The sequence below is a fragment of the Balaenoptera ricei genome, chromosome X (genome assembly GCF_028023285.1).
Source record: "Balaenoptera ricei isolate mBalRic1 chromosome X, mBalRic1.hap2, whole genome shotgun sequence".
NCBI classification, from domain to species: domain Eukaryota; kingdom Metazoa; phylum Chordata; class Mammalia; order Artiodactyla; family Balaenopteridae; genus Balaenoptera; species Balaenoptera ricei.
In genome coordinates, this window is record NC_082660.1 from 43993143 (window position 1) to 44019340 (window position 26198).

General features: G+C 44.8%; 1 pseudogene; it reads right to left on the reverse strand.

The window, feature by feature from the left end:
- Positions 1-20832: 20832 nt before the first annotated feature.
- On the reverse strand, positions 20833-25243 carry LOC132357441 (SUZ domain-containing protein 1-like; annotated as a pseudogene).
- Between the last annotated feature and the right edge of the window lie 955 nt (positions 25244-26198).

Here is a 26198-nt window from a genome sequence, read left to right on the forward strand (position 1 = left end):
CCCAAATGTAAGACTCTACACTATAAAACTCTTAGAGGAAAACATAGGAAAAACACTCTTTGACATAAACCACAGCAAGATCTTTTTTGACCCACCTCCTAGAGTAATGAAAATAAAAACAAAAAAAAACCAGATGGGACCTAATGAAACTTAAAAGCTTTTGCACAGCAAAGGAAACCATAAACAAGATGAAAAGACAACCCTCAGAATGGAAGAAAATATTTGTAAATGAAGAAACAGACTTCATTTAGGATTAATCCTAAATGGATTAATCTCCAAAACATACAAACAGCTCATGAAGCTCAATATTTAAAAAACAGACAACCCAATAAAAAAATGGGTGGAAGACCTAAATAGACATTTCACCAAAGAAGACATACAGATGGCCAAGAGGCACATGAAAAGATGCTCAGCATCACTAATTATTAGAGAAATGCAAATCAAAACTACAATGAGGTATCACCTCACACTGGTCAGAATGGCCATTATCAAAAAATCTACAAACAATAAATTCTGGAGAGGGTGTGGAGAAAAGTGAACCCTCTTGCACTGTTGGTGAGAATGTAAATTGATACAGCCACTATGGAGAACAGTATGGAGGTTCCTTAAAAAACTAAAAATAGAGCTACCATATGACCCAGCAATCCCACTACTGGGCATATACCCTGAGAAAACCATAATTCAACAAGAGTCATGTACCACAAGGTTCACTGCAGCTCTACTTACAATAGCCAGGACATAGAAACAACCTAAATGTCCAATGACAGATGAATGCATAAAGATGTGGTACATATGTACAATAGAATATTACTCAGCCATAAAAAGGAAATTGGGTCGTTTGTAGAGATGTGGATGGACCTAGAGTCTGTCATACAGAGTGAAGTAAGCCAGAAAGAGAAAAACAAATATCATATATTATCGCATATATGTGGAACCTAGAAAAATGGTACAGATGAACCTGTTTGCAGGGCAGGAATAGAGACGTAGACGTAGAGAACGGACATGTGAACACAGAGGGGGAAGGGGAGGGTGGGACGAACGGGGAGATTAAGATCGACATATATACACTACCATGCGTAAAATTGATAGCTAGTGGGAACATGCTACAAAGCACAGGAAGCTCAGCTCGGTGCTCTGTGATGACCTAGATGGGTGGGATGGGGGGGTGGGAGGGAGGTCCAAGAGTGAGGGGAAATAGGTATACATATAGCTGATTCACCTCACTGTACAGCAGAAACTAACACAACATTGTAAAGCAATTATACTCCAATAAAAAAAAGAAAAAAGAAGCTATTTGGACAAATTTAAAAAAAAAGAAAAGAAATAGGCTTGGGGGGAGGGAGAGGGATGGACTGGGAGTTTGGGGTTGGTTGATACAAACTATTACATTTAGAATGGATAAAAAACAAGGTCCTGCTGTATAGCACAGGGAACGATATCCAATCTCTTGGGATTAACCATAATGGAAAAGAATATAGAAAAAGAATGTCTATATGTGTATAACTGAGTCACTTTGCTGTACAGCAGAGATTGGCACAACATTGTAAATCAACTATACTTCAATTTTTAAAAATCAGGAAAAAAAAGAAACAGTTATTAAGAAATGGGATTAATAAAGGGGACATTGATGGGGCCAAAATCAAGGGATTAAAGCAGCTCTATTGGAGACTGGCTGGACCAATGGGGCCCTCTGCTAGTCCCCCAACATTGAAATGCCCTAAACAAACCCACTCTATTCTCCCTAATTAGAGGAATTTAAAAAGCCAGAAGGCAAAGGTAACAAAGGGAAAACTGATCTTGAGTTGCTGGGGGTGATGGTTTGGCAAATTAATCAGGATGAGGATTGATGAAGAAGCCACAAGGCCCCTTGAGTTGATCCTAGGCCTGGGGATCCAAGGCCATATGCACATGTGTGAGTAAAATGGCCAGGGTAGAAAAGAAACTTTCTGGGACTCCTTGACATGGGAGACCAATGCATAGTTATTCCAAAATCTGTTGGTGAAGTCCTAACCGGGGCTACAGTTAGATTGGGAAGACATAGGGATGCAATAGTTGATAAGATTAAGATGAAAGTTTGGATGAAAATTAAAATGTGTGAATGGACTTTATGTGACGTAGTTGCATCTCCCCTACCTGAATGTATTATTGGGATGATGTCTGACTGGGGAACACTTCTCCTATCTAGTATTGTAAAACAGAAGGTGTGTAAGTTTGCCCTCTGGCCAGTATTTTTTTTTTAACATCTTTATTGGAGTATAATTGCTTTACAATGGTGTGTTAGTTTCTGCTTTATAACAAAGTGAATCAGTTATACATATACATATATCCCCATATCTCTTCCCTCTTGCGTCTCCCTCCCTCCCACCCTCCTTATCCCACCTCTCTAGGTGGTCACGAAGCACCGAGCTGATCTCCCTGTGCTATGCGGCTGCTTCCCACTAGCTATCTCTTTTACATTTGGTAGTGTATATATGTCTATGCCACTCTCTCACTTTGTCCCAGCTTATCCTTCCCCCTCCCCATATCCTCAAGTCCGTTCTCTAGTAGGTCTGTGTCTTTATTCCCGTCTTGCTCCTAGGTTCTTCATGACCATTTTTTTTCTTAGATTCCATATATATGTGTTAGCATACAGTATTTGTTTTTCTCTTTCTGACTTACTTCACTCTGTATGACAGACTCTAGGTCCATCCACCTCCCTACAAATAACTCAATTTCATTTCTTTTTATGGCTGAGTAATATTCCATTGTATATATGTGCCACATCTTCTTTATCCATTCATCTGTTGATGGACACTTAGGTTGCTTCCATGTCCTGGCTATTGTAAATAAAGCTGCAGTGAACACTGTGGTACATGACTCCTTGTGAATTATGGTTTTCTCAGGGTATATGCCTAGTAGTGGGATTGCTGGGTCATATGGTAGCTCTATTTTTAGTTTTTTAAGGAACCTCCATACTGTTCTCCATAGTGGCTGTATGAATTTACATTCCCACCAACAGTGCAAGAGGGTTCCCTTTTCTCCACACCCTCTGCAGCATTTATTGTTTGAAGATTTTTTGATGATGAGGCCAGTATTAATTGAACATGTTAAATGGGAACTTACACGCGTTGTTAATTTGAAACCGTATAGAATACCCGGTGGACAAAAAGACATAGACCAGAGCTTATGGGAAAGGTCCATAAGTGCTACTCAGTGGCGATCACTAGGATTTTGGACCAGAAGATTTCCAGGCATGGCAAGCACAGTAGACACAAGCTGAGAAACAATTACCAGCTTGTTATTAGGCATTAATTGAAACTGTCCCTATGACTGAAGGATTTAAAATAATCTTGCAGTATGAAATGCCCATAATGTCTTGGGTAATGTCAGAGAAACACTCCAAGAAGAAAGGCAGTGCCCAAAACAGTTCCATAATAAAATGAAAATGATTTCTATAGGAACATGCTACCAAAGGAATGCAAGAAATCGTATTCACAAGCAGGCAGACTCTTTTTCTTCGGGCTGACTTTGAAATCACGTGAGGAGCTGCCAAAGCCTATTACCACAAAGGTAGTGTCCTATAAACGGCTCTCTATTGAATATCAGAAAGCTACTTAGTTTACAGATGGCAGTTCCAAAGTGGACAGATAACATCCTGTTTGGAAGGCCACCACACTACAACTGACTCATATAGAAAGTCTAATTGAAGAAGTAGAGAACAAATCAATTCAGTGGTCTGAATTGCATGCTATTTTTCTGGCAATTATGGAAGAATTGAACAAAGAAAAGAGCTGCTATGTTTGAGTTTTTACCGACTAATGAGTTGTCACCAATGGCCTGGCTGTATGGTCAGGCAGAGGAGCAACAGAAATTGGACTATTAAAGGGACCCCCATATGGGGCACAGCCCTATGGAAAGCACTAGGGGAATTTAAATGGTGCTGAAAAGTAGAACATGTTGATGCCCATCAGAAGAACCCCTTTACAGGAGCCAAAGGATTTGGCAAGTGGATATCCTGATATGCTGGTTTGAGGTAGCCACCTGGGTCCATGAAATGAATGGACATGGGAAAGATACAGCAATGAAGGGATGAGCTGATCACTGACATCTTCCTCTAGCACCCACTGAGATACAAAACATGAACCAGGACTGTACTGTCAGGCAAAAGAGGCAGAGACTTCAGATGACTATGGGGCAGATTCCCTGGAGGAAGGTTCCACACATAGCTGGCAACTAGTCTATGTCAGACTTCTGCTGGTAGTTCCAGGAAGTTATAAATGGATCTTTTTTTTTCACTGAGATATAATTGACATATAACACTTACGTAAGTTTAAGGTGAACAGTGTGTTGATTTGATACATGTATATAGTGCAATATGATTACCACTGTAGCATTAGCAACCACGTCTATTGCATCACATAAATGAGTCTTATAAATGAGTCTTGACAGGAATGGACACTCTGTACTAGGTTTTACATACTCGGTGATAGATGCAAATACTCAGAATACTATAAAAGGACAGGAATAGAGGCCAGGACCAGATGGCTTCACAGGTGAATTCTATCAAACATTTAGAGAAGAGCTAACACTGATCCTTCTCAAACTCTTCAGAAAAAATTGCAGAGGAAAGAACACTCCCGAATTCATTCTACGAAGCCACCATCACCTTAATACCAAAACCAGAAAAAGATATCACAAAAAAAGAAAATTATAGACCAATATCACTGATGAACATAGATGCAAAAATCCTCAACAAAATACTAGCAAACAGAATCCAACAACATATTAAAAGGATCATACATCATGATCAAGTAGGATTTATCCCAGGGATGCAAGGATTCTTCAATATATGCAAATCAATCAATGTGATACACCATATCAACAAATTAAGGAATAAAAACCATATGATCATCTCAATAGAGGCAGAAAAAGCTTTTGACAAAATTCAACACCCATTTATAATAAAAACTCTCCAGAAAATGGGCTTAGAGGGAACCTACCTCAACATAATAAAGACCATATATGAAAAACCCACAGCAAACATCATGTTCAATGGTGAAAACTGAAAGTATTTCCAGTAAGATCAGGAACAAGACAAAGATGTCCACTCTCGCCACTCTTATTCAACATAGTTTTGGAAGTCCTAGCCATGGCAATCAAGAAGAAAAAGAAGTAAAAGGAAAACAAATTGGAAAAGAAGAAGTAAAACTGTCACTGTTTGCAGATGACATGATACTATACATAGAAAATCCTAAAGATGCCACCAGAAAACTACTAGAACTAATCAATGAATTTGGTAAGGTTGCAGGATACAAAATTAATGCACAGAAATCTCTTGCATTCCTATATACTAATGATGAAAAATCTGAAAGAGAAATTAAGGAAACACTCCCATTTACCATTGCAACAAAAAGAATAAAATACCTAGGAATAAACCTACCTAGGGAGACAAAAGACCTCTATGCAGAAAACTATAAGACACTGATGAAAGAAATTAAAGACGATAAAAACAGATGGAGTGATATATCATGTTCTTGGATTGGAAGAATCAACACTGTGAAAATGACTCTACTACCCAAAGCAATCTACAGATTCAGTTCAATCCTTATCAAGCTACCAATGGCATTTTTCACAGAACTAGAACAGAAAAATTCACAATGTGTATGGAAACACAAAAGACCCTGAATAGCCAAAGCAATCCTGAGAAAGAAAAATGGAGCTGGAGGAATCAGACTCCCAGACTTCAGACTATACTGCAAAGCTACAGTAATCAAGACAATATGGTACTGGCACAAAAACAGAAATATAGATCAATGGAACAGGATAGAAAGCCCAGAGATAAACCCACACACCTGTGGTCAACTAATCTATGACAAAGGAGGCAAGAACATACAATGGAGAAACGACAGCCTCTTCAATAAGTGGTGCTGGGAAAACTGGACAGCTACATGGAAAAGAATGAAATTAGAACACTACCTAACACCATACACAAAAATAAACTCAAAATGAATTAAAGACCTAAATGTAAGACCAGACACTATAAAACTCTTAGAGGAAAACATAGGAAAAACACTCTTTGACATGAACCTCAGCAAGGGACTTCCCTGATGGCACAGTGGTTAAGAATCTGCTTGCCAATGCAGGGGACACGGGTTCGATCCCTGGTCTGGGAAGATCCCACATGCCATGGAGCAATTAAGCCCATGTGCCACAACTACTGAGCCTTCGCTCTACAGCCCGTGAGCCACAACTACTGAGCTCACATGCCACAACTACTGAAGCCCACTCAGCTAGAGCCTGTGCTCCGCAACAAGAGAAGCCACCACAATGAGAAGCCCACGCACCACAACAAAGATCAGCCCCCGCTCGCCGCAACTAGAGAAAGCCCGCACGCAGTAACGAAGACCCAATGCAGCCAAAAATAAATAAATTAAAATAAATAAATTTTTAAAAAAAGAAAAAGTACTCTTCTTTAAAAAAAAAAAAAGCCACAGCAAGATCTTTTCTGACTTTCTGACCCACCTCCTAGAGTAATGAAAATAAAAAGAAAAATAAACAAATGGGACCTAATTAAAATTAAAAGCTTTTGCACAGCAAAGGAAACCATAAACAAGACAAAAAGACAACTCTCAGAATGGGAGAAAATATTTGCCAGTGAAACAGCGGAAAAAGGTTTAATCTCCAAAATATACAAACAGCTCATGGAGCTCAATATGAAAAAAAAACAACCCAATTAAAAAATGGGCAGAAGACCTAAATAGACATTTCACCAAAGAAGACATACAGATGGCCAAGAGGCACATGAAAAGATGCTCAATATCACTAATTATAAGAAAAATGCAAATCAAAACTACAATGAGGTATCACCTCACACCAGTCAGAATGGCCATCATCAAAAAAAATCTACGAACAATAAATGCTGCAGAGGGTGTGGAGAAAAGGGAACCCTCTTGCACTGTTGGTGGGAATGTAAATTCATACAGCCACTATGGAGAGCAGTATGGAGGTTCCTTAAAAATCTAAAAATAGAACTACCATATCACCCAGCAATCCCACTACTGGGCATATACCCTGAGAAAACCATAATTCAAAAAGAGTCATGTACCAAAATGTTTATTGCTACTCTATTTACAATAGCCAGGACATGGAAGCAACCTAAGTGTCCATCAACAGATGAATGGATAAAGAAGATGTGGCACATGCATACAATGGAATATTACTCAGCCATAAAAAGAAACGAAATTGAGTTATTTGTAGTGAGATGTATGGACCTAGAGTCTGTCATAGAGAGTGAAGTAAGTCAGAAAGAGAAAAACAAATACCGTATGCTAACACATATATATGGAATCTAAGGGAAAAAAATGGTCATGAAGAACCTACGGGCAAGACGGGAATAAAGACACAGACCTACTAGAGAATGGACTTGAGGCTATGGAGAGGGGGAAGGGTAAGCTGCGACAAAGTGAGAGAGTGGCATGGACATATATACACTACCAAACGTAAAACAGATAGCTAGTGGGAAGCAGCCGCATAGCACAGGGAGATCAGCTCGGTGCTTTGTGACCAACTAGAGGGGTGGGATAGGGAGGGTGGGAGGGAGGGAGATGCAAGAGGGAAGAGATATGGGAACATATGTATATGTATAACGGATTCACTTTGTTATAAAGCAGAAACTAACACACCATTGTAAAGCAATTATACTCCAATAAAGATGTTAAAAAAAAAAAGAGTCATGTACCACAATGTTCATTGCAGCTCTATTTACAGTAGCCAGGACATGGAAGCAACCTAAGTGTCCATTGACAGATGAATGGATAAAGAAGATGTGGCACATATATACAATGGAATATTACTCAGCTATGAAAAGAAACGAAATTGAGTTATTTGTAGTGAGGTGGATGGACCTAGAGTCTGTCATACAGAGTGAAGTAAGTCAGAAAGAGAAAAACAAATACCGTATGCTAACATATATATATATATATGGAATCTAAAAAAAAAAAAAAGGTTCTGAAGAACCTAGGGGCAGGACAGGAATAAAGACACAGATGTAGATTATGGACTTGAGGACACAGGGAGTGGAAAGGGTAAGCTCGGATGAAGTGAGAGAGTGGCATGGACATATACACACTACCAAACATAAAATAGATAGCTAGTGGGAAGCAGCTGCATAGCACAGGGAGATCAGCTCGGTGCTTTGTGACGACCTAGAGGGGTGGGATAGGGAGGGTGGGAGGGAGACACAAGAGGGAGGAGATATGGGGATGTATGTATATGTATAACTGATTCACTTTGTTATAAAGCAGAAACTAACACACCATTGTAAAGCAATTATACTCCAATAAAGGTGCATTTTTAAAAAAAAGGACTGGAATAGAAGCTACTGTAGCAATTGGGACCACTGAGTTACATTATTTCAAACCATAGAACACACTTTACAGCTCATAGCGTCCAAAAATGAGCAAAGAGATAGCGCCTTAAATGAATATATAATGTTGCATATATAGCTCAGAGTATTCATTTCATAGAGAATTGGAACAGGTAGATGCCTAAAGTGGGGGAGATAAAGGCATGAAGAACTGGCTTACACCCCTTCATGAATGTATGGTCACATTTAACATGATACAGGCCAAGGGAGAGTCCCTGCTAGATAGATTCCTCCATTTTTCTGTGAGGTCTGAGGCAGAGAGGGTAGGGAAGATGCTGTTACCACTACACAATTCTTTCCCTACAACACCTCAACTTTCTTCTTTCTGACCTGATGCAGTGGTCCTGGGACAGGGGCTACAACTGCAGGTGCCAGAAGCAGGGATGATCTCTAAATGAGAAACTGTAACTCTACCTTTAAACCTTGATGCCAGAATTCTGGGAACTCCCTGGCAGTCCAGTGGTTAGGGCTCTGTGCTTCCACTGCAGGGAGCACAGTTTCGATCCCTGGTCGGGGAACTAAGATCCCACCAGAATTCCTAAGGATCTAATGGGATGGGTTGTGCCTTCACCTGTTATATAGATAGGTCAAAGATGGCCTTTCTGTATTGGCCCTTAGGTTGTTTATTTCTTCACTGCAGGCTGAGACCCAATAGCTCAAAACCTGCTGATGCCAACTTAAATTTGTACACATCCAATTATTTTATAAATAGCCCAAACAAGTAGATTTTTCACCATTTAGAGCCTACCTGTTTTGCATACCCAACGAAACCTCACCCTACATCTGCTGGCAATAGATAAGGTAAGCCCGGGCTGTAAAAGACCCATGTTGCTGCTGCCCTTCAGAGCTCTCTGACCCAGACTCCCCACTTTGCTGCTGAATGACATCACCTAGACACAAAAGCTCCCTCTCTTAACCCCTTAGCCCCCAGCAGTTCCTTTGCCCTCCTCCTCGTACAGGCTCCTGCTGTGAGGCACTTCCGCAGCCTGCAAGCCCAGTAACACTCGTGTGTGCTCCTGCCACCTCGTGGTCATATTTTTTTCTTGATAACCCCCAAATACCTCAAACCCCGTAAGTGGAAATAAGGGGAGAACTTCGGGAGATAATTAGGAAATAGATATGGAGGCCACCCAGTCAGCAGGAAAATCAATTAGCAAAAATCCTGGATGGTCTCAAATGGGTGGGATTCAAAATTTGGAATACCACTGCTTCGGTTTGGCGTGGCACTGCTCTGTACTGTATTACACTCTATATTTTGGGGGGTATCCTCCTGTGCTTCAATAGCCTGGCCAAGTGATAGCATCAGTATTTGAGTGAACACATGCCACTGGAACTAATTTTGGGGGGGGCCAGAGGGGCCCAGCTGCATGCGGTAGGAAGTCAGCCTGCCCACCTGGGTATCCATTAGGCAGGTGGTGGACACTGTAAGACCTGTGGGCCTGAACAGAAAAGGGGGAGGGGTGCACACCTCAGGACTGAGGGGTGGATACCCCTGACCCCATAATGGGCTATAATGGGAGGAGCTCCCTGACAATGGCCAGCGATTCAGGGTTACTCTGTGACGAGAGGACATCCTTGTCGCTGGGGACCACTGTGGCAGCTAAACAAGCCTATAAGGCAGAGGCATCAGGCCAAGGTTAGTCCCCTAAGTGCAGTTGGGGGAGGCGCCTTTGCAAACAGCTAGCCTGACTCTGATGCTGTCGCACTTGGATCTGCTGTTACAGGTGGCATCATTCTAGCCCTTCCCTGGAGGGCTATCTGGACCCCAACTCTTGGGCTGAGGTGGCTAAAGCATTACTTAAAGTGACAAAGACAAGGAAGTTATCTTCCTGCCTCTCCCAGGACTCCTAAACAGGGGGCCATCCTGCTGAATGAGAGAGGCAAGCCAGAACTTCCTCTTGGTGGTTTCTCACCAGGCCACAGCCTGGTGAGGAGGTAGGAGCTTACACTCACGGGAAGACCAGATGGAGGGGAGGGCCCTGGAGAAGAGGACTGGTGCCCTCTAGAGGCCCAGGCAGCACGATGCCAGCATGGTCATGGTGAGGAGAATCTACCCCTCCACCCAGGACCACCCACAAAGTAACAGACAGAAGACACAGGAGGGGAAGGTCAAAAAAAAGGGACAGGTTCTCACTTGGGGGAAGCGACACATCCCCCTTCTCCCTGAGGCCCAGTCCTCCATAAGGACAGAGTCCAGGAACCAAATGAAAAAGGGGCTGCCTGGCTGTATAGAATGTATCAGGCAGAGAGCGAGAATTCCACCTAACAGGGTCTGGAATTAAACAATTGGCGGCCACAGAATGGGATGGAAAAATGGGCCCCTGGTAAGGGATCTTGCACAATTAGTGAGGAAGGGAGGAAGGACCCCCGGAGGCAGCTTTGGACCCTAGTTCACATATACCTTGTTGATATGGATTTTTTTTTATGGCTTGGAGGGCCACCCACCCCACATGAGGCCTCATAATCACCTGGGCAGACTGTCAACGGAAAACACCAGCTGAGGCCAAAGATCTCCTCCATCAGCTAGGGATGCTGGAGTGGGCTTATCAGGTAACAGATGGTGTGCAGCAGGATGACTGGGCAAGTGGGAGGAGGGTGAATAGAGTCCTGAGTCCACAGCGTTGCTTCTCAGAGGGGCTCCTGACAAAGGTAAGTCCTCTTTACTGGCAATGATGGTTAACACGAAAACAGTTCAAAAGTCACAGCTGCCCTTGGATTTAATAGAAACTCCTGAAAGACAAACTCAGATCCAAGTGTTTAGGCCACCTGGCCTAAATCAAAATTACTATCGAGAGTGAAGCCTCCCCCCTCCTAAGTCAAACAAACTTACAGCTTGGCCTCTGCTTAAGCGTGAACTCTGAGAAAACAAGACAGGTTATACATTAGTCAGAATTTTCCAGTGAAGCAGAACCAATAGGATGTATATATAAAAAGAGGGTTTTTTTTCATAAGGAATTGGCTCACAGGGTTATCCTGGCAAGTCCCAAGATCTACAGTCCTCAAGCTGGAGCCCTAGGAGAGACCATGGTATAGTTCCAGTCCAAAGATTTGCTGGCTTGAGGTCTAGGAGGAGACAATGTTTCAATTTGAGTCCCAAAGCAGGAAAAAAAAGTACCAGCTCAAGGGAGTCAGGCAGGAGGAAATTCCCTCTTACTTATGAGAGGGTCACCTTTTTGTTCTATTCAGACCTTCAGCTGATTGGATGAGACCCACCAACACTGGGGAGGGCGATCTGCTTTACTCAGCCCACCAATTCAAATGTTAATCTCATCCAGAACCTCACAGACATGCCCAGAATAATGTTTGACCAAATGTCTTGGCACTTGTGACCCAGTCAAGTTGACACATAAACTTAACCATCACAGGTTAAGGGACAAGAGGGTCCCAAATTGGAGGTTCTCTGATAAATCAGTGCAGCAATAGTACTACTTACTAGGGTTAGATTATGAGCTGCGGCAGGCTTCCCTTTCAGAGGCAGCCTCATCTTTAGTACTTGCCTCTGGTCTCCACCAGTGGCCAGGACAGCCGTCACAGAGGGATCCAGCAGTCACAGATATAGGGCCCCGCCTGGAAGAGAATCGCCCTTGTATCACATTAACTGTAGTTTGGGCTCCAGAACACAAACACATTGGCTGGCTCTGTTGGACACAGGTGCTCAAACCTTCCTAATCCCAGGGAGCATTCATGCTTTAAAGGGAACTCCTCCCCCTCCAAGGAGGTGACTGACTTCAGAGGACAATTAATTAAAAGGAAAATTACCCACTTATCTATTAAAATTGGCCCAGATTTGCTAAAAGATGTTTCTTTCCTGGTTGTTCCCTTGGAGACTATCCCTGTTCCCATTACTGGACCGGCTCAGTCAGCAGCTAACTTCATGGAACAAACCCAAGGCTTTTACTCTATTGGTGGGCGCCAACCAGTGGGAACCAGTTACCATTTCGTTATTGGTGTGGGCGGTAAACACGCCATAGTACAGGATATGACAAGGCACTGAGGGCCAGGCTGTCACAACCCTGAGTGAACACCTCACTGAAAGGGGATGGGCAACTGCCTCCCTCCATAAGGTACAAGGCCCCTACCAGTCTGTTAAATTGGGGGGTTACATTCAGAACTGAGGAGGGCAAATTCTTCCTAATCCAATAAAATAAAAGCTCCTAGTGCTCCAACCTCCCACATCAGCAAGGAGGCCCAACATTTGGTAGAAAAGTTTGGATTCTGGTGCCAACACGTTCCTCACATCTACTATTTGCTAGACCCTATCTACGTATTGAGTCACCTGCAAGTCTTGCATTTTGAGTGAGGACCTGAGCTACAACAGGCACTAGATAAACTAAAGGAGGCTATCACTTCAGCTCTCCCACTCGTGCCCCAAGGATAGGACTTACATTTAGAAGTTTCTGCTCCCACCCCAAAATTTGCTTCCTGGGGCCTCTGGACCAAATGGGCAGGCAAACCTCTACCTGGGCTTTTGCTGTAAGGGGCCCCTAGCCTCAGCCCAGATGTATTTGCCACCGGAGAGGCAATTTCTAGCAGCATACAGGGCACTTATGGAAACTGAGGCCCTTTCTGGGGCAGAGCCAGTTATCCCACAGACCGAGATTCCTCGTATGCCCTACGTAATGGAAGAAAAACTCCCCATAAAATCAGACTGGCCTCAGAGGCCCCGTTATTAAAATGGAAATGCTATCTACAGGGTTGAGCTAAACCCAGCCCTACTGGAGTGTCACAAACTCCATGAGGAAATAACCACATACCTGCCACTGAAGCTCATTCGCCCAAACCCCAGAAATGCCTCTACCCCTTGCTCAACGGGGACGGGAGGGAGGATGGTCAGCACCCTCAAAACAAGCAAAGCAACGGTCTTCCTTTACTAATGGAGTGAGCGCAAGGTGTAAGGGACCAGACAATAGAGAGCCACAGCCTGTCACCCCCAAATCCATACGGGGCACAGACCAAAGTGCCCAGTGGGCTGAGCCGCATATAATAGTCCTAGCAATAGAGTATGCCTTTGACAAACATTTTCCCAAGGTTCATATTTTACTGACTCCTGGTTGGTGTTCATGAGCTAACTACTTGGTCAGGACTTTGGCAAAATCAGGGCTGGAAAATACAAGCCGAGACATTTGGGCTAAAGAGGTATGGGGCCGATTGCCACACTGGCTCCCGCTCTGCCCATCTGGGTGCACCATACCTCGGCTCATACCAAACAAGACACAGAGGAAGTGCTCTACGACTCAAAGCCTGATGAACTAACTGAACCACCAAAGCAGCTAGGGCTCTGGAAGGAGGGGGAGATCTCCAGACCTTTGGGAAGAGCCACCCTCCCCTTCTATCAGGGGGCACACGAGATGTCAGGGCTTTGGGGCATCACAGGGTTATGAAAATGGATTGTTAGTAGAGGAGTGGGCTCAGCAGAGAGACAAAACATTAGTGGCTGTACCAGAAGCCAGAAATCCAGACATTGGGCCTACCTCACTGGAGGGACAATTTACAGAGGAGGAGGGCCACATCAGAGACGGCAAATTGATTTCATTGGGCCTCCCCCTGCAGCGGCAGAAACATATATGTTAACACATGGTTAATAGTGGTGGGTGCCCACACAGGCCTTCCACTGATGGCTCTTGTGGGGCCCCAACCTCTGTTAATGTTACTGAAGTGTTAACACCGCAGCCTCACAGCCCTTGGGAGTGCTGCCAGTTATACAAACAGATCAAGGCTCCCACTGCAAAGCAACGCAACAGCGGGCATTACAAAATCACATTGTGTGAGTTTTCACCTGCTCCGTTGTCCTACAGCAGCAGATGTCACAGAAAGGCATAATGGTATTTTAAAACAAGGGCTCCTGAGAGAACCTGGAGGAAGATGGTCCCTCAAGTTCAAAAGTGCAGACCTAAGACATAACTGCACTGTATTAAAATTCACAACAAATGAAATGACCACCTGTAGAGACGCTGTGACCTCTCCTGGTGGACACATCCACACTGGACACAACCCAATTACCAGTTTTCATGGACATGGGAGCCTTGCATGCTGCCCACAGCAAATGAACATCCACCTGGTACTTCCACCTTTTTCCCTTCTCCCTCATAGAAACTCCGGAGCCTAGCAGCCACTTCTCCCTTGAGCCCAACAGTGACCTGCTGTGGACCACCAACTCTGGGACCACATTCAGCATGCTTCTGCTCCTCATCCAGTGTAAGCTGAGGAGACCACTCACCACTATCTGGAGAGAGAGGCGTCCTCATCTGCTGCCCACACACTCCACTAAATCACCATAGATCAATCTTGGACCAGCTCCCGATACCCAGGAGGTGGAACTAATTACCCCTGGACTGGGTAACACCATTTGGACGATACCCAAGGGACAATCAGAACTCCTACTGCTGCCCACAGATGACCTCTGACTTTCACCCCTATTCTGTTGCTGTGCCCCTTCCATACCTGAGAAGTTCCTCCCTTCACCAGTGTCGACTACACACCCATTGATGGATCACCCTCCCCTGGCAAACTACACCCTACTGTTGACAAGGCCTGGAAATAACATGCCACATGCACAACACGGGAGACACACAACATGGGTCAGGATGGAGACCACGGGAAGCACGCTGCTGGCCATTCAGTTTGGTCAGTCCTACTAACATGACCACAGACACCACCACTGAGGCTAGCACTCCTCCTCCTTCCATCTCTACTGCTACCAGCAACACCCATTCTGGCTAAGCCAGGCTCTAAGATACGGCTTGCGACTCACAGGTGCCTTCTAATTCTGTGGGTCAACTCTAGCTTCAAATATGTGGCCAATCATGGGCTGAGCACATAACCAATTGAGTTGACTCAGGTGCTGAGTATGGGGTGGATAACATGCACATTTACTTGGCTAAAACATTATAAGCTCCTATTAACACCACCTGGAATTGCACTAAGCCGCACAACTTGCCTTCACAGGAACACAGAATATAGGCAACAATGGGAGCCTTGGTGGGCCTGTAAGGGAATCCCTGGTAAAGGGCTTTCCCTATTACAAGCTTCCCCTTGTCCAACACTGGACACTGGGTTTGACTCAAAATTGCAGTAGATTTTTACTCAGCAACAGAACCCCTCAAGGACTTACCCTCACCAACCACACTAGCCACAACTCTCCAACGCCACAATCTTTCCAAATATTCCCCTGATACTAACCACTTTAGGATCACTAATTGGTGAGGGGATGGGCAGTAGGAACAGCGTATGTGCAGGACGCCACACAACAATGAAAAGAAACACAGCCAGTCATGTCCTAGGAGTTATCCACACAAATTAAATAAATTGCCCAAGGACTGGAACTCTTGGCTGAATCTCACCACACTTTAGCAGCCATGGTGTTAGATAACAGCATAGCTCTAGATTACCTATTTCTGGGCCCTTATTAACACATCTTGTTGCATGTTGGTTGTCAAAGAAAAACAAATCAGGACTTAGTAAGGAGAAACTTTTTTTCAGAAGGATTATTGGAAGGGAGGGAAAGGGACTATTGTAATGGGGAGGGCTGGTTGCAATAGGGAGAATGCTATGACCTGAAGGTCTACAAGGGTCTCAAAATCAAGCAGAGAAAGGCTTTTCTTTCACAGGGTAAGGAGGAGGCAAGCAGAGAAAAGCAGAATCTTTCGAGGGAAGTTGGACAAGCAAGGGGAAATGGCCAGTGGGGTCTGACAGGAAAGTATCCTGCTGTTGTCAGCCAATTCTCAGGAGAAGCTGAGAAGGGAGGCAAATTTCACTTTTTTGTGTTTGCTCAGGCTTGGGGGCAAGCAGAGTCCAGGAACCTGTAGGAAGGGAGAAGCCTGACTAAAGTTTGGTCAAGACAAAGCAGAGGGTAAGCAACAGGTAATTGTGAACACTTAGTCGGTCCCCCCTTGTTGTTGAAGTCAGACAAAATCTGTCCTTGAGCACTATTAGGGATGGAATGAGTCATTGGGAAGCTGAGTTAGGTCCAAATAGTTTTCAAGGGGGTGCTGGCCTTCACGTTCCTCTTGTTCCTGAAGAACTGACTACTGTATCATCTGTTGATTGTGCTGTTAGGCTGACAGCTGTTGGAAGGCCTTAGCGATTAGGCATTTAACAAGAGAAATACTCAGGAATAAAATAAAATAATAGTTATTAAAGGTTGAATAAGCGAGTAAAACCAAGATTTGAGGGTCAGAGAGAGCAAGTCGAGAAGATTCCTAGACATTGGGCCTGAAGGGTATTCAGATAGTGGAGTGAAGATGACAATGGAAATCTGAAGAATTTTCTGGAATGTCTGGATGTTTTTGGTGATGGCATATCCATCAGAGAGCTTTCAGGGAACACATGCACAGCAATGGCTTCCGATCATTACAAAAGCGCCCCCCTTGAAGGGCCAGGATGGTGTCCAATGCCAGACAATTATGAAGATCCACTCATTGGAGTTCCTGTAGTTCTCTGGCAATGATGTTAGTGGTTTTAGATGTTAGTGGTAAGATCCACAATCATGGTTATTTTCTGTAGCAGAGCATAGAAGATGCAGGTGGTTGGGAGAACTTCTAAGTGGCCCACACTGCAGCAGCTCTAGGCATGCAGGTTGCCCATAGTTGACTTGTTGCAGCAAGTTTTTTAGATTTACTCCCAGTCTCTTAGCCTCTTGTTCTAAGGCTTCTTAAGAACCTGATGAGACAAGAAGCACAGCCTCCTTCTGGGGCTTGGATTCTGCCTAAGCTTGTAGTTGTAACATGTTTTGTAGACCTCTTGCCTCATCTAGTGTCTGGAAAACTTAAATCAGAGGTAATAGAGTAGTTAAGGTGAGAAAAAAAGGCAATCTGGTTAAGCATAGATGGCCCTTTGTGAAGAGTATTGAGGTTGAAGGAGATTCCTTTTGAAGTCTAGGGGGGAAAAGCTAAAGGGACCCTGAGTGATAGCACAAAGGATGCCCTTAAATATGAGATGGCATAGGAATTTAAGGGAAGCTGGAGGCTTCCGAAGAAGAGGGAGAACATAACCAGCATTCTAAAGTAAGGTTGTGAGACTGTACTATGAGTTGAGTGAAGGAACGCTATAGATTCTGGGGTCCTTGCAGGGATGGCAGAATTGTTAAAGGGGAGAACAGCTTGGGTGAAGGGGAAGAGGAGATAATACAAATGAAGGCTCATTACGGAAAGCTGCAGTTGTAATGGGGGGAGTTATGTGGATAGCAAAGATGATGCTGGAGGGGATAGAGAAAAAGGATGATACTGCAAGAAGAACAGTAAAAACGGTGAGATTAGGAAGTATGTAAAAGAAGCCTACAGGGTCTTGTTTGGCATCTTGGGTAGAAGCTGATCACCTCATGATGTCATCTACTTGGTCCGAAGTTCTTAGGAAAGCAGTCTACCTTGTGGCAACATCTGCTTCTGGGGGCTCTCGAGAGACCCTCAGTTTATTTTTTTTCAAGTTTAAAACATGTATTTAAAATTCAATTTATAAAATGCTTAATCTGCTGACTCAGGAGCCCACAGTGCGGGGTTGGGTAGGGTGGGCAGCTGCCCATTAGACCAGCAGAGCAGGACTGCAGGGGTGCGGCCCTCCCTCCCATGCCCTTCTGTTCAGATACCCAAGGGGCCCATGTGCACCCCTGGGATCACATGGCCGAACACAGGACCCCAGAGGTTTCCAGAGTCTTTGCCTACCAGGGAGGCTGGGGCCGGCCCTGCCGGCCCATCTCTGAGCAGAGCATCCCCAGATGGGGCAGAGCTGCATATGGCTGGGCTAGACAGGGAGGCCTGGGGCAGTGGGCTCTGGAAGGGGCTGCTGGTAGCAGATAGGGTGTTGCCTCCTGCCTGCAGGTGGGGAGCACCCTGACTGAGTGGGTGGCGAAGGGTTGGTCACCAGGCCCAGACCCCCAGCTCCTTTGGTTATAGGCTGACATCACAGTAGTGGCTCATGGGAAGCGGTTAGCTGGAAGGTCTGAGGCCTGGCTCACAGAGTCAGGGAGGAGCTGGAGGAAGCGGACAGTACCGTGAAGGCAGATAAGGGGGCAGCAGCCTCAGGTTTCTGCCCCCCACTCCCCTGGGGTTTTCCAAGCTAAAGCCTGCAGCTTACTTTTTAAAAAAAAATTTTTTTAAAGAAAAGAAAAGCAATTTATAAAAGAAAAAAATTAAAAATCTCCTTATTGTTAAATATTTTAATATGTATTGCTATATGTATTGAATACAATGTGAAAATAAAAAAAAAGAAAAAGCACTTAAGGAAAGTTACAGACAACTGCCTAAAAACAACAACAAAACCGAAAACACCCACAAACACACACACAAAATCCAAACTGTTTTCCCATCTCCCCTCCCACCTCCCCCCAACACCATAGTTTCCTGTTTTCATTTCTTTCTTTTTAAAATTTTGCCTGCCACCTCTCCATCTGAGAAGCCAGGATATGACTGCTGGGGGGTGGTGACAGGCACACAGCAGGCAGAGCCCCATCTTTGGCCAGAGGGAGGTGAGAGCATCAGTCCCTACTACATCCTTGATCCACAGACACCCATCAGCCAGCCTCCCCTTGGCTCCCACTAGAGAAGGGGAGCAAGAACAGGTGGTCCCGACGGCTGAGCAATCAGCACTTCTGGCCTTCCCACCTGGCCCACCTCTGTACCTTCTCCAACTGAAAAGGATAGTTTCATCTTGGGCCAGAAACCACTATTACATGAGGGATGGACACTATCCATTTAGAATGCAGAAACTTGGTCTTGGCAGTAGAACTGTAAAGACAGCAGCAACCTTCTCCCGTCCTCACTCCTGGAGGTCATTTCCCCTCAGAGCAGCCTGTGGACACCATTCAACATCCTGCGGGTTCTTACTGACTGAAGCTTTGTTCCAGCTCTGCTCATGGACAATTTCCTGCCTTCATGTAGTTTTAAGCCTGTGGACTAATTGCTGACTCAACTGACAGCTGAACTTTCCTCCTAAGGGGAAGATGTAGTGGGCCAAGACTTGCACAAATGTCACACCAAACCACTCCTGAGCGAGGAGGCCGTCTGGCTGGCTGAGGGATATAAGATGCAATGCGATGGAAGAGATCAGAAAGCCCGAGAGGGGCCAGATTGTACACACACAGCTGCTCTAGGCAGGGCCCCCTAAGTCTCTTCCACCTCAAAGAACCAAAGCAAATCTCCAGGCTCCAAGGACAGAGGGGAAACTGCCTTCATTCCAGGCCCTTGCTCTGGAAGAAGGGGTGGAGGATAGCCTAGGCCTATGGGGAACCAGTCTGTCATTACCAATCTTTGCAATGCACAGCTTGTCTCTTCCCAGGTGTATTGAGAACGGTCTGCTCCCAAGGTAGTGATTTCACAAGAGAAATGTGCTGGATAGAGTTACGGAGCTGATGCCATCAACAGAGATGGCACTCCACAGACCCTTGAGAGTTCTAAGCCTTGCTGGAGCAGGAAGATCTACCTACCTTCTGACCACACTCGGCAGAAGGCTCGGAGTCCTGGAGTCAAGACTCTCTCCTGGCTTTCCTTGTGCTGACAGCAAAATACTGAGCAAGGCTCGCAGCCCTTACTCTTTTTTTTTTTTTTTTCTACTTTTTGGCCGCACTGCGTGGCATGTGGGATCTTAGTTCCCCAAACAGGGATCCAACCCGCGCCCCCTGCAGTGGAAGTGCGGAGCCTTAACCACTGGACCACCAGGGAAGTTCCTCACAGCCCTTACTCCTAAAGCCCCAAAGTGCAGCCTCACTCCCTGCCCACTTCTAGAAGTAGTAAGCCTGGCTGGTAGGGAACCACTCCTGAGAGGTTTTGGAAGGGGAAGTCTGTTCACTTTCCCTGTCTCCCAAAATACACTAGAGGTGAGGGGTTGGCACCCTCCCCAGGCTCTCTGATTCTATAGAGCTAGCCCAGTCTTCAGGTAGCGCCCAGATGCTCTGGGACTTAGCTGGGGGGAGGGAGGTATAGGCATGGGGTGCTCATCTGTCCTGGGGGCTGCAGAGCCCTGCCCCTTTTCTGGGCTGCAGTAGGAATACAGAAGCTAAGCTCACCAAAATCCTATTGGTTAATGTTTCTAGTGAATTGCCCAGAAACATTTTTAAGTAGACTACCAAACTACTCTTTCTCAATTAAAAACTCATTAAACTGCTAAAACCCCTCCCATGCACTTTTACTTTTGCAAATCAAATATTGTATAAACAAACAAAAATAGGAAGCAAAGAAACAAAAAGGATATTTTCAGATGGAACTTGCTTTTAAGTGATGAAAACATGCACTTGAGGGTGGGTGGATGGGAGTTCTCATTTGTGTTTTGACATCCCAAATTAATGAGCATGATAAACTGTTACTGCTGGCACTGGCTTCACCCCAAGTGGCCAAGTGGCACTGTCTGACTCTCTGAGTCCTTGGTGGGTCCCCCCCAACCCTCCTCTAACCCCCACCCTTTCCCTTTCCATTGACTTGGGACAGCCCTTCTAGCCATGCCAATCACAGTGGGGGGAGGGACGTCACAGTGCATGGGGTTCAAGGTCACAGTGGGCGGAGCAAAGGGAATCACATTGCAAGTAAGTCAGGTTGTTCCCTCTGCTCAAGTCCAGCTGTCTGCCACGGCAGTGCGACCCACAGCGGACGACCCAAGAAGTGGTGACGGAGGCAGTGGCGGTGGCATCCTTTCCTGCCCGCATGTATCTGTGCTGTTCGAAGCCTTGTAACCCATCAGGACCCAACAGCTGTCTGATCACATTGTTGGGCTGCCTGCTGTCTTCAGGTTGGGAGATCCTGGTTGGCCCGTCGAGGATGGGTTTCTCTTGCTCCTCCTCTGGGCTGGCGCTGCCCGGGATCCACTTCCAGGCCTCCACGTACTCTGCCTCGCGCTGCACTAGGGACTTGACGGGAAGGGCTGGCCTGCTGGTGGAGTTGGGGCTGCTGACCACACCAATGCTGGTGGGCCTCTTGAGGATGCGGCTCTGTGGAGGGGCCCCGTGGGAAGGCTGTCGTCCTGAATCACAATGGGCACTTTGGGAGGAGATTTGGATTTCCCCGCTGTCTGCCGCCTTCCAGCTCTCAGGGACTTCCTCATCTTCCATCTTACTCACCGCTTTCGGAGACCCTCAGTTTAGAGTCTGCAGTTGGGATGGACTTCCATTTAGAGCAGATTTCAATATCTTTTCAGTTGAGAAACACCAATCCAGGGTTTGACCCCCCGGGGTTTGGCAGCAGTGTTAGTGATGTAAAGAGGATGATGCAAGGGCCCTTTTAATAGGGCTCAAGATTAGTTTTCTGGTTGCCTTGAGAGAACTAACTCTCCAGTTTCTAGGTTATATAGTGGTTTGCATAGGAGAAATGGAGGAAAAGCAGCTTCCACCTGTTGAAAGGTGCAGAACAGAAGATATATTGCATGTATTTTTTGTGTATGGTAAAGGAAAATACATGAAAATAATAAGATCACTCACACATATTTATAACACACACCTACACACCTGGATGAGGTTAAATGTATAAAGAAAAGAGTCTGGAAGGATCATCCCCAAACTACATAATACTAGTTATGCCAGGGAAGAAGGCAGAAGTTAGATTACAGAGATATTTCCACTTCCTAATTTTTTTACTTTGCTATATTGTTTACATTCTTTGCCCCACATTGCATTGCCCTCGCAAGGAGAAAAAAATAATAAAGACTAAAAATGGAAGAGCAAAGGAGATGGCCTTGAGTTAGAGCATGACCCCACAAACTGAGATGACAGCAAAGGAGCCATGGAAAACCAGGAAACCACTCACACTCCAAGGCTCTGCCAGAAATTTTTAACTAAAAACAGCCTCTTTGGAACAACTACTGATGATACCACACAGAGCTGAAAACGACTGGCCCTTAGGAAAACTCAACAATAAAATTTCTTAGGCTAAAGGCCCAGAAATTTTGACTTGCTTAGGAGCTGCAGTGATGAACTGATTTCTCTTGATGGAGAGCACAAATCATCTAACTGATCATGTTTGCCCTTTTCACTGTGGCTGCCATGAAGCTCACAGCTAAAATGTTCAGCTCAGTTTATCTGAACTAAGGCCAGATGATCTGTGTCTCTTCACAGCAACTTTACCTGCTTCTTGATCTTCTATTCCCTCTAAATTTCTCTAATTCTTATTTTCAACTAATTGCCCTTTCCCATTTTGCTGTGGGAAAACCAAGTGGGAAACAAACAACCTATCTGAGACTCAATCATTTTCTTTTCCTCTTTGGAAAGCTACTGGGGGTGGGGTGGGTACAGAAGAGTCTTCAGAGACCAAGTTGGGTTAGCCACTCTGCAATGGCTGGATGTGAAATGTGTTGTTTGTTCATTCATTGATAACGTGTTTCTCATCTGACCAGCAATTCCATTTCTATAACTTTGTCCTAAGGTAAGAATCATGGATGTGTGCAGAGATTTAACTGCAGGAACCTTCATCACAGCTTTGCCTTTAAAACCATAATATTGAAAATAACCTAAATGCCCAATCACTGAGAACTGAGAGAATAAGTTATGGAACCTCCAAAGGATGGAAAGGCAGGCAACCATTAAAAGTAACACTATAGACGATTAAGAGGCTAAAGAGACACAGCAACCAAATTTGAAGTATGAACCTTGTCTGGAATCTTAATTTGAACAGACAAAAAATCTTGGAGATAATCATTAAAGTTTGAGCCCCGACTAGATATTTGATATTAAGGAATTTAACCACTAATGATCTGAAGATCTTATTGTTAATTATTTTACCTTGAATAATGGTATGGACCTTTAAGTCCTTATCGTTTACAGATACATAATGGAGTATTTATGGATAAAACAATAAGTCTGGGACTTGTTTCAAATAATAACAGACATGTAAAAATTTATTGAGCTGTACACTTAATATTTGTGCATTTTATTTTATACCTCAATTAAAAACAAATTAAAAAACAATCTGGGAGGAAGAAATGAATGGGTAGTCTAGGTTAGGGGTTGGCAAACTTTTTCTGTAAAGAGCCAGATAGCAAATATTTCAGAATTGTGAAGCCTATGGTTTCTGCAGCAACTACTCAGCTTTGCCATTGCAGGTTGAGAGCAGGCACAGACAATACACAAAACAATTATGCTCCTTGACTGTGTTCCAATAATATTTCATTTATGGGCACTGATTTGAATTTTGTATCATTTTCACATATCACAAAATATTGTTCTTCTTTTGACTTTTTTTCCAACCATTAAAAAAATGTGAAAACCATTCTTAAGCTTATGGCTGTATAAAAGCATGCCAGATTTGGCCCACTGCCTGCAGTTTTCCATCTCCTGGTCTAGATGAAATAAGACTGGCCAAGAGTTGATGATTGATGAGACTGGGTGATGTGCATAATGGGGTTTCATTATACAGTTCTCAATGTTTGAAAACTTCCACAGAAATAAACTAAATTTGGAAATAAACTACTATGGAAATAAAGTTAATGGCATGGAAGGATAGCTGTGAAGTGAAGAAGAGGCAGGCCACAAGATCATGCTCCCAATTGTTTAATAACAAACAAACATCTGTCCCCCAAGATATTACAATAGTTTGCGGCCCTCCAAGGCTCAACTCTACCTGACACAATCTTATTCCTTGGTATTTAATTTCTTTAACTGGATTTTCTTGGGTATCACAGGAGCAGCTCTGACATAGAGTTCATGGAAGATCCATTAAATATATACATGATCGGTGCTACAAAACCATGGGGAATGGATAATAATCATGTATTAACTCACTTAATTATCATCCCAAGCCTCACAGGATAGGCCCTGCTATCATCCTCATTTCCTAGAGAGGATACTGAGGCCTAGACAGGAAAAGTGACTTGTCTGAGATCACACAACCAGTGATTAGAGGGTGAGGTGGTGAGAAAATGAAAAGCAGAGAACTCTTCCCTAGCTGTTGTGGCACCACGGTTTTCAGAGATGCAACCCTCAGTCTGCTTCTGGATGCCCTAAAAAATTAATTCTCCTTCTAAACCACAGAGAACGTTGTTTGGTTTTTAACTCAAGAATAACAAAATGTTAAATTTACATTGTGCTTTACAGTTTAACTTAAAATCTTAATATTCAAAGCCACAATAAGGAAAAGAGAAACCAAAAATTAAGGAGATAGTTGCAAAACACATATCACCAATAAAAGAGTGGTATCCGAATATATGAAAACAATTCCTACAAATCAGTAAGGAAAAGGCAGACAATGCAACATAAAAATGAGCAAAAGATCTGAACAGGCACCTCACAAAACAGGATCTCCAAGTGATCAATACATATATGAAAAGGTAGTCATCAGGGAATATAAATCAAAACCTCAATGTCTGAATCCTCCATTAGAATGTTGAAACCACAAGGGCTGGGATTTTTGTTTATTCATGGATGTATTGTTGATCTCAAAGAGCCACCAATCATGGACCCCAAAGAATCCCAACATGACCCTTCACATTCCCATTCCTGTCTCCATGGACCCTTGTCACTCATCCTATAGACCTCCTATTGTCCACTTCACAGATCCCCCATCACTCACCCAACAGACCCTCCATCACTCACCCCAGACCCCCTTCACTCACTCTATAGACCCCCTTTACTCACCCCCTTGAAATCCCATCATTCACCCTACAGGCAGCATTGCTCACCTCACAGATCCCCCATCGCTCACCCCCATAAACTCCCCATCGCATATCCCACACACCTGATCCTCCAGACTCCCCTATCACTGTTGTTCACATCATTCAGTCCAAAGGACCCCTCATTAGAGCTTCCACATGTCCCCATCACTGACCAGACAGACTCCCATCACTCAGCCAGGCCCCTCACCCTGGCTCTGCTCTCAGGACCCAAAAGCTCCTTCTCAAGCCAGGCTTGGCTCCCCGCTTGCACAAATGGGCTCAACGTCCCTCGAAAATCCCTTCCCCTTCCAGCCCTCCTCGGTGGGTCTGGATGGCGCATTAGCTTATCTTTCGCCCGATCAGAACCAGCCACCGAGCCCAGCTCTGCCAGTAACAAAAATGGCGTCATTCGCTCTGCGCCAGCAACTCGGTCGCCGGCCGGGAAATGGCTAGTGCCTCCCACGGCTTCTGGGTGCTGCCATTCCAGCCAGAAGATATATGCGTTTTGGAGCTCGGGGAGTCCCCGTGATATTTCTGAGGCAGGGTACTCGAAAGCAGTGTGAAGCTCGGAAGCGCCGCGACTGTCCCGGGGTGGGGGAGATTCCAGGCCCGGGGGGGAGATTCCAGGCCCTGAGCAGAGGCACCGCCTGAGCAAAGGCGTGGCGATGCGACTGGTTGGGGTGTTCGGTGGGAACAGGGGGGCGAGGCGGGGAGTGGAAGCACCACCTGAAAGACTGTTCTGTGGAAGCCTCATTTCTAAAGCGTCTGGAGAAAGTGAAGAGTACCTTGACATAATGTTTGTATTCACTTGGGGGCTCAGACCACACTCCCCGCGCACTCCTCCGAGCCTAGCATCACCGCCCTCCCGCCCTCCTATTGCTCCTTCCTCAGGTCAGGGCCCGCCCCCTCCTGTCACTCACAGCCTGGACTTTCTACCCGCGTCATTTAAATTGGGCAGAAGCGACCTTTTGCAGCCCATATCAAAGCTCAGAGAGTTGAGTCAGAGGTTCAAGGTAAAACCTAAGGGGCACTGGTTTTAGAAAACTTAACAAAGGGCTAGATTGCAGTCAGCCCAGAACGGGATTAAATAGTTAACAAAGGCGTAGGTTCTATATCTACAAAATAGAGGATCTCTGATGGTGCAGTATTTAAGAATGTCCTAGGATTCAAGATCTCTACCAAGGTGTATGGATGGAGAAAACTTAACAAAAACCTTGCTTTCAAGGTCAAATTA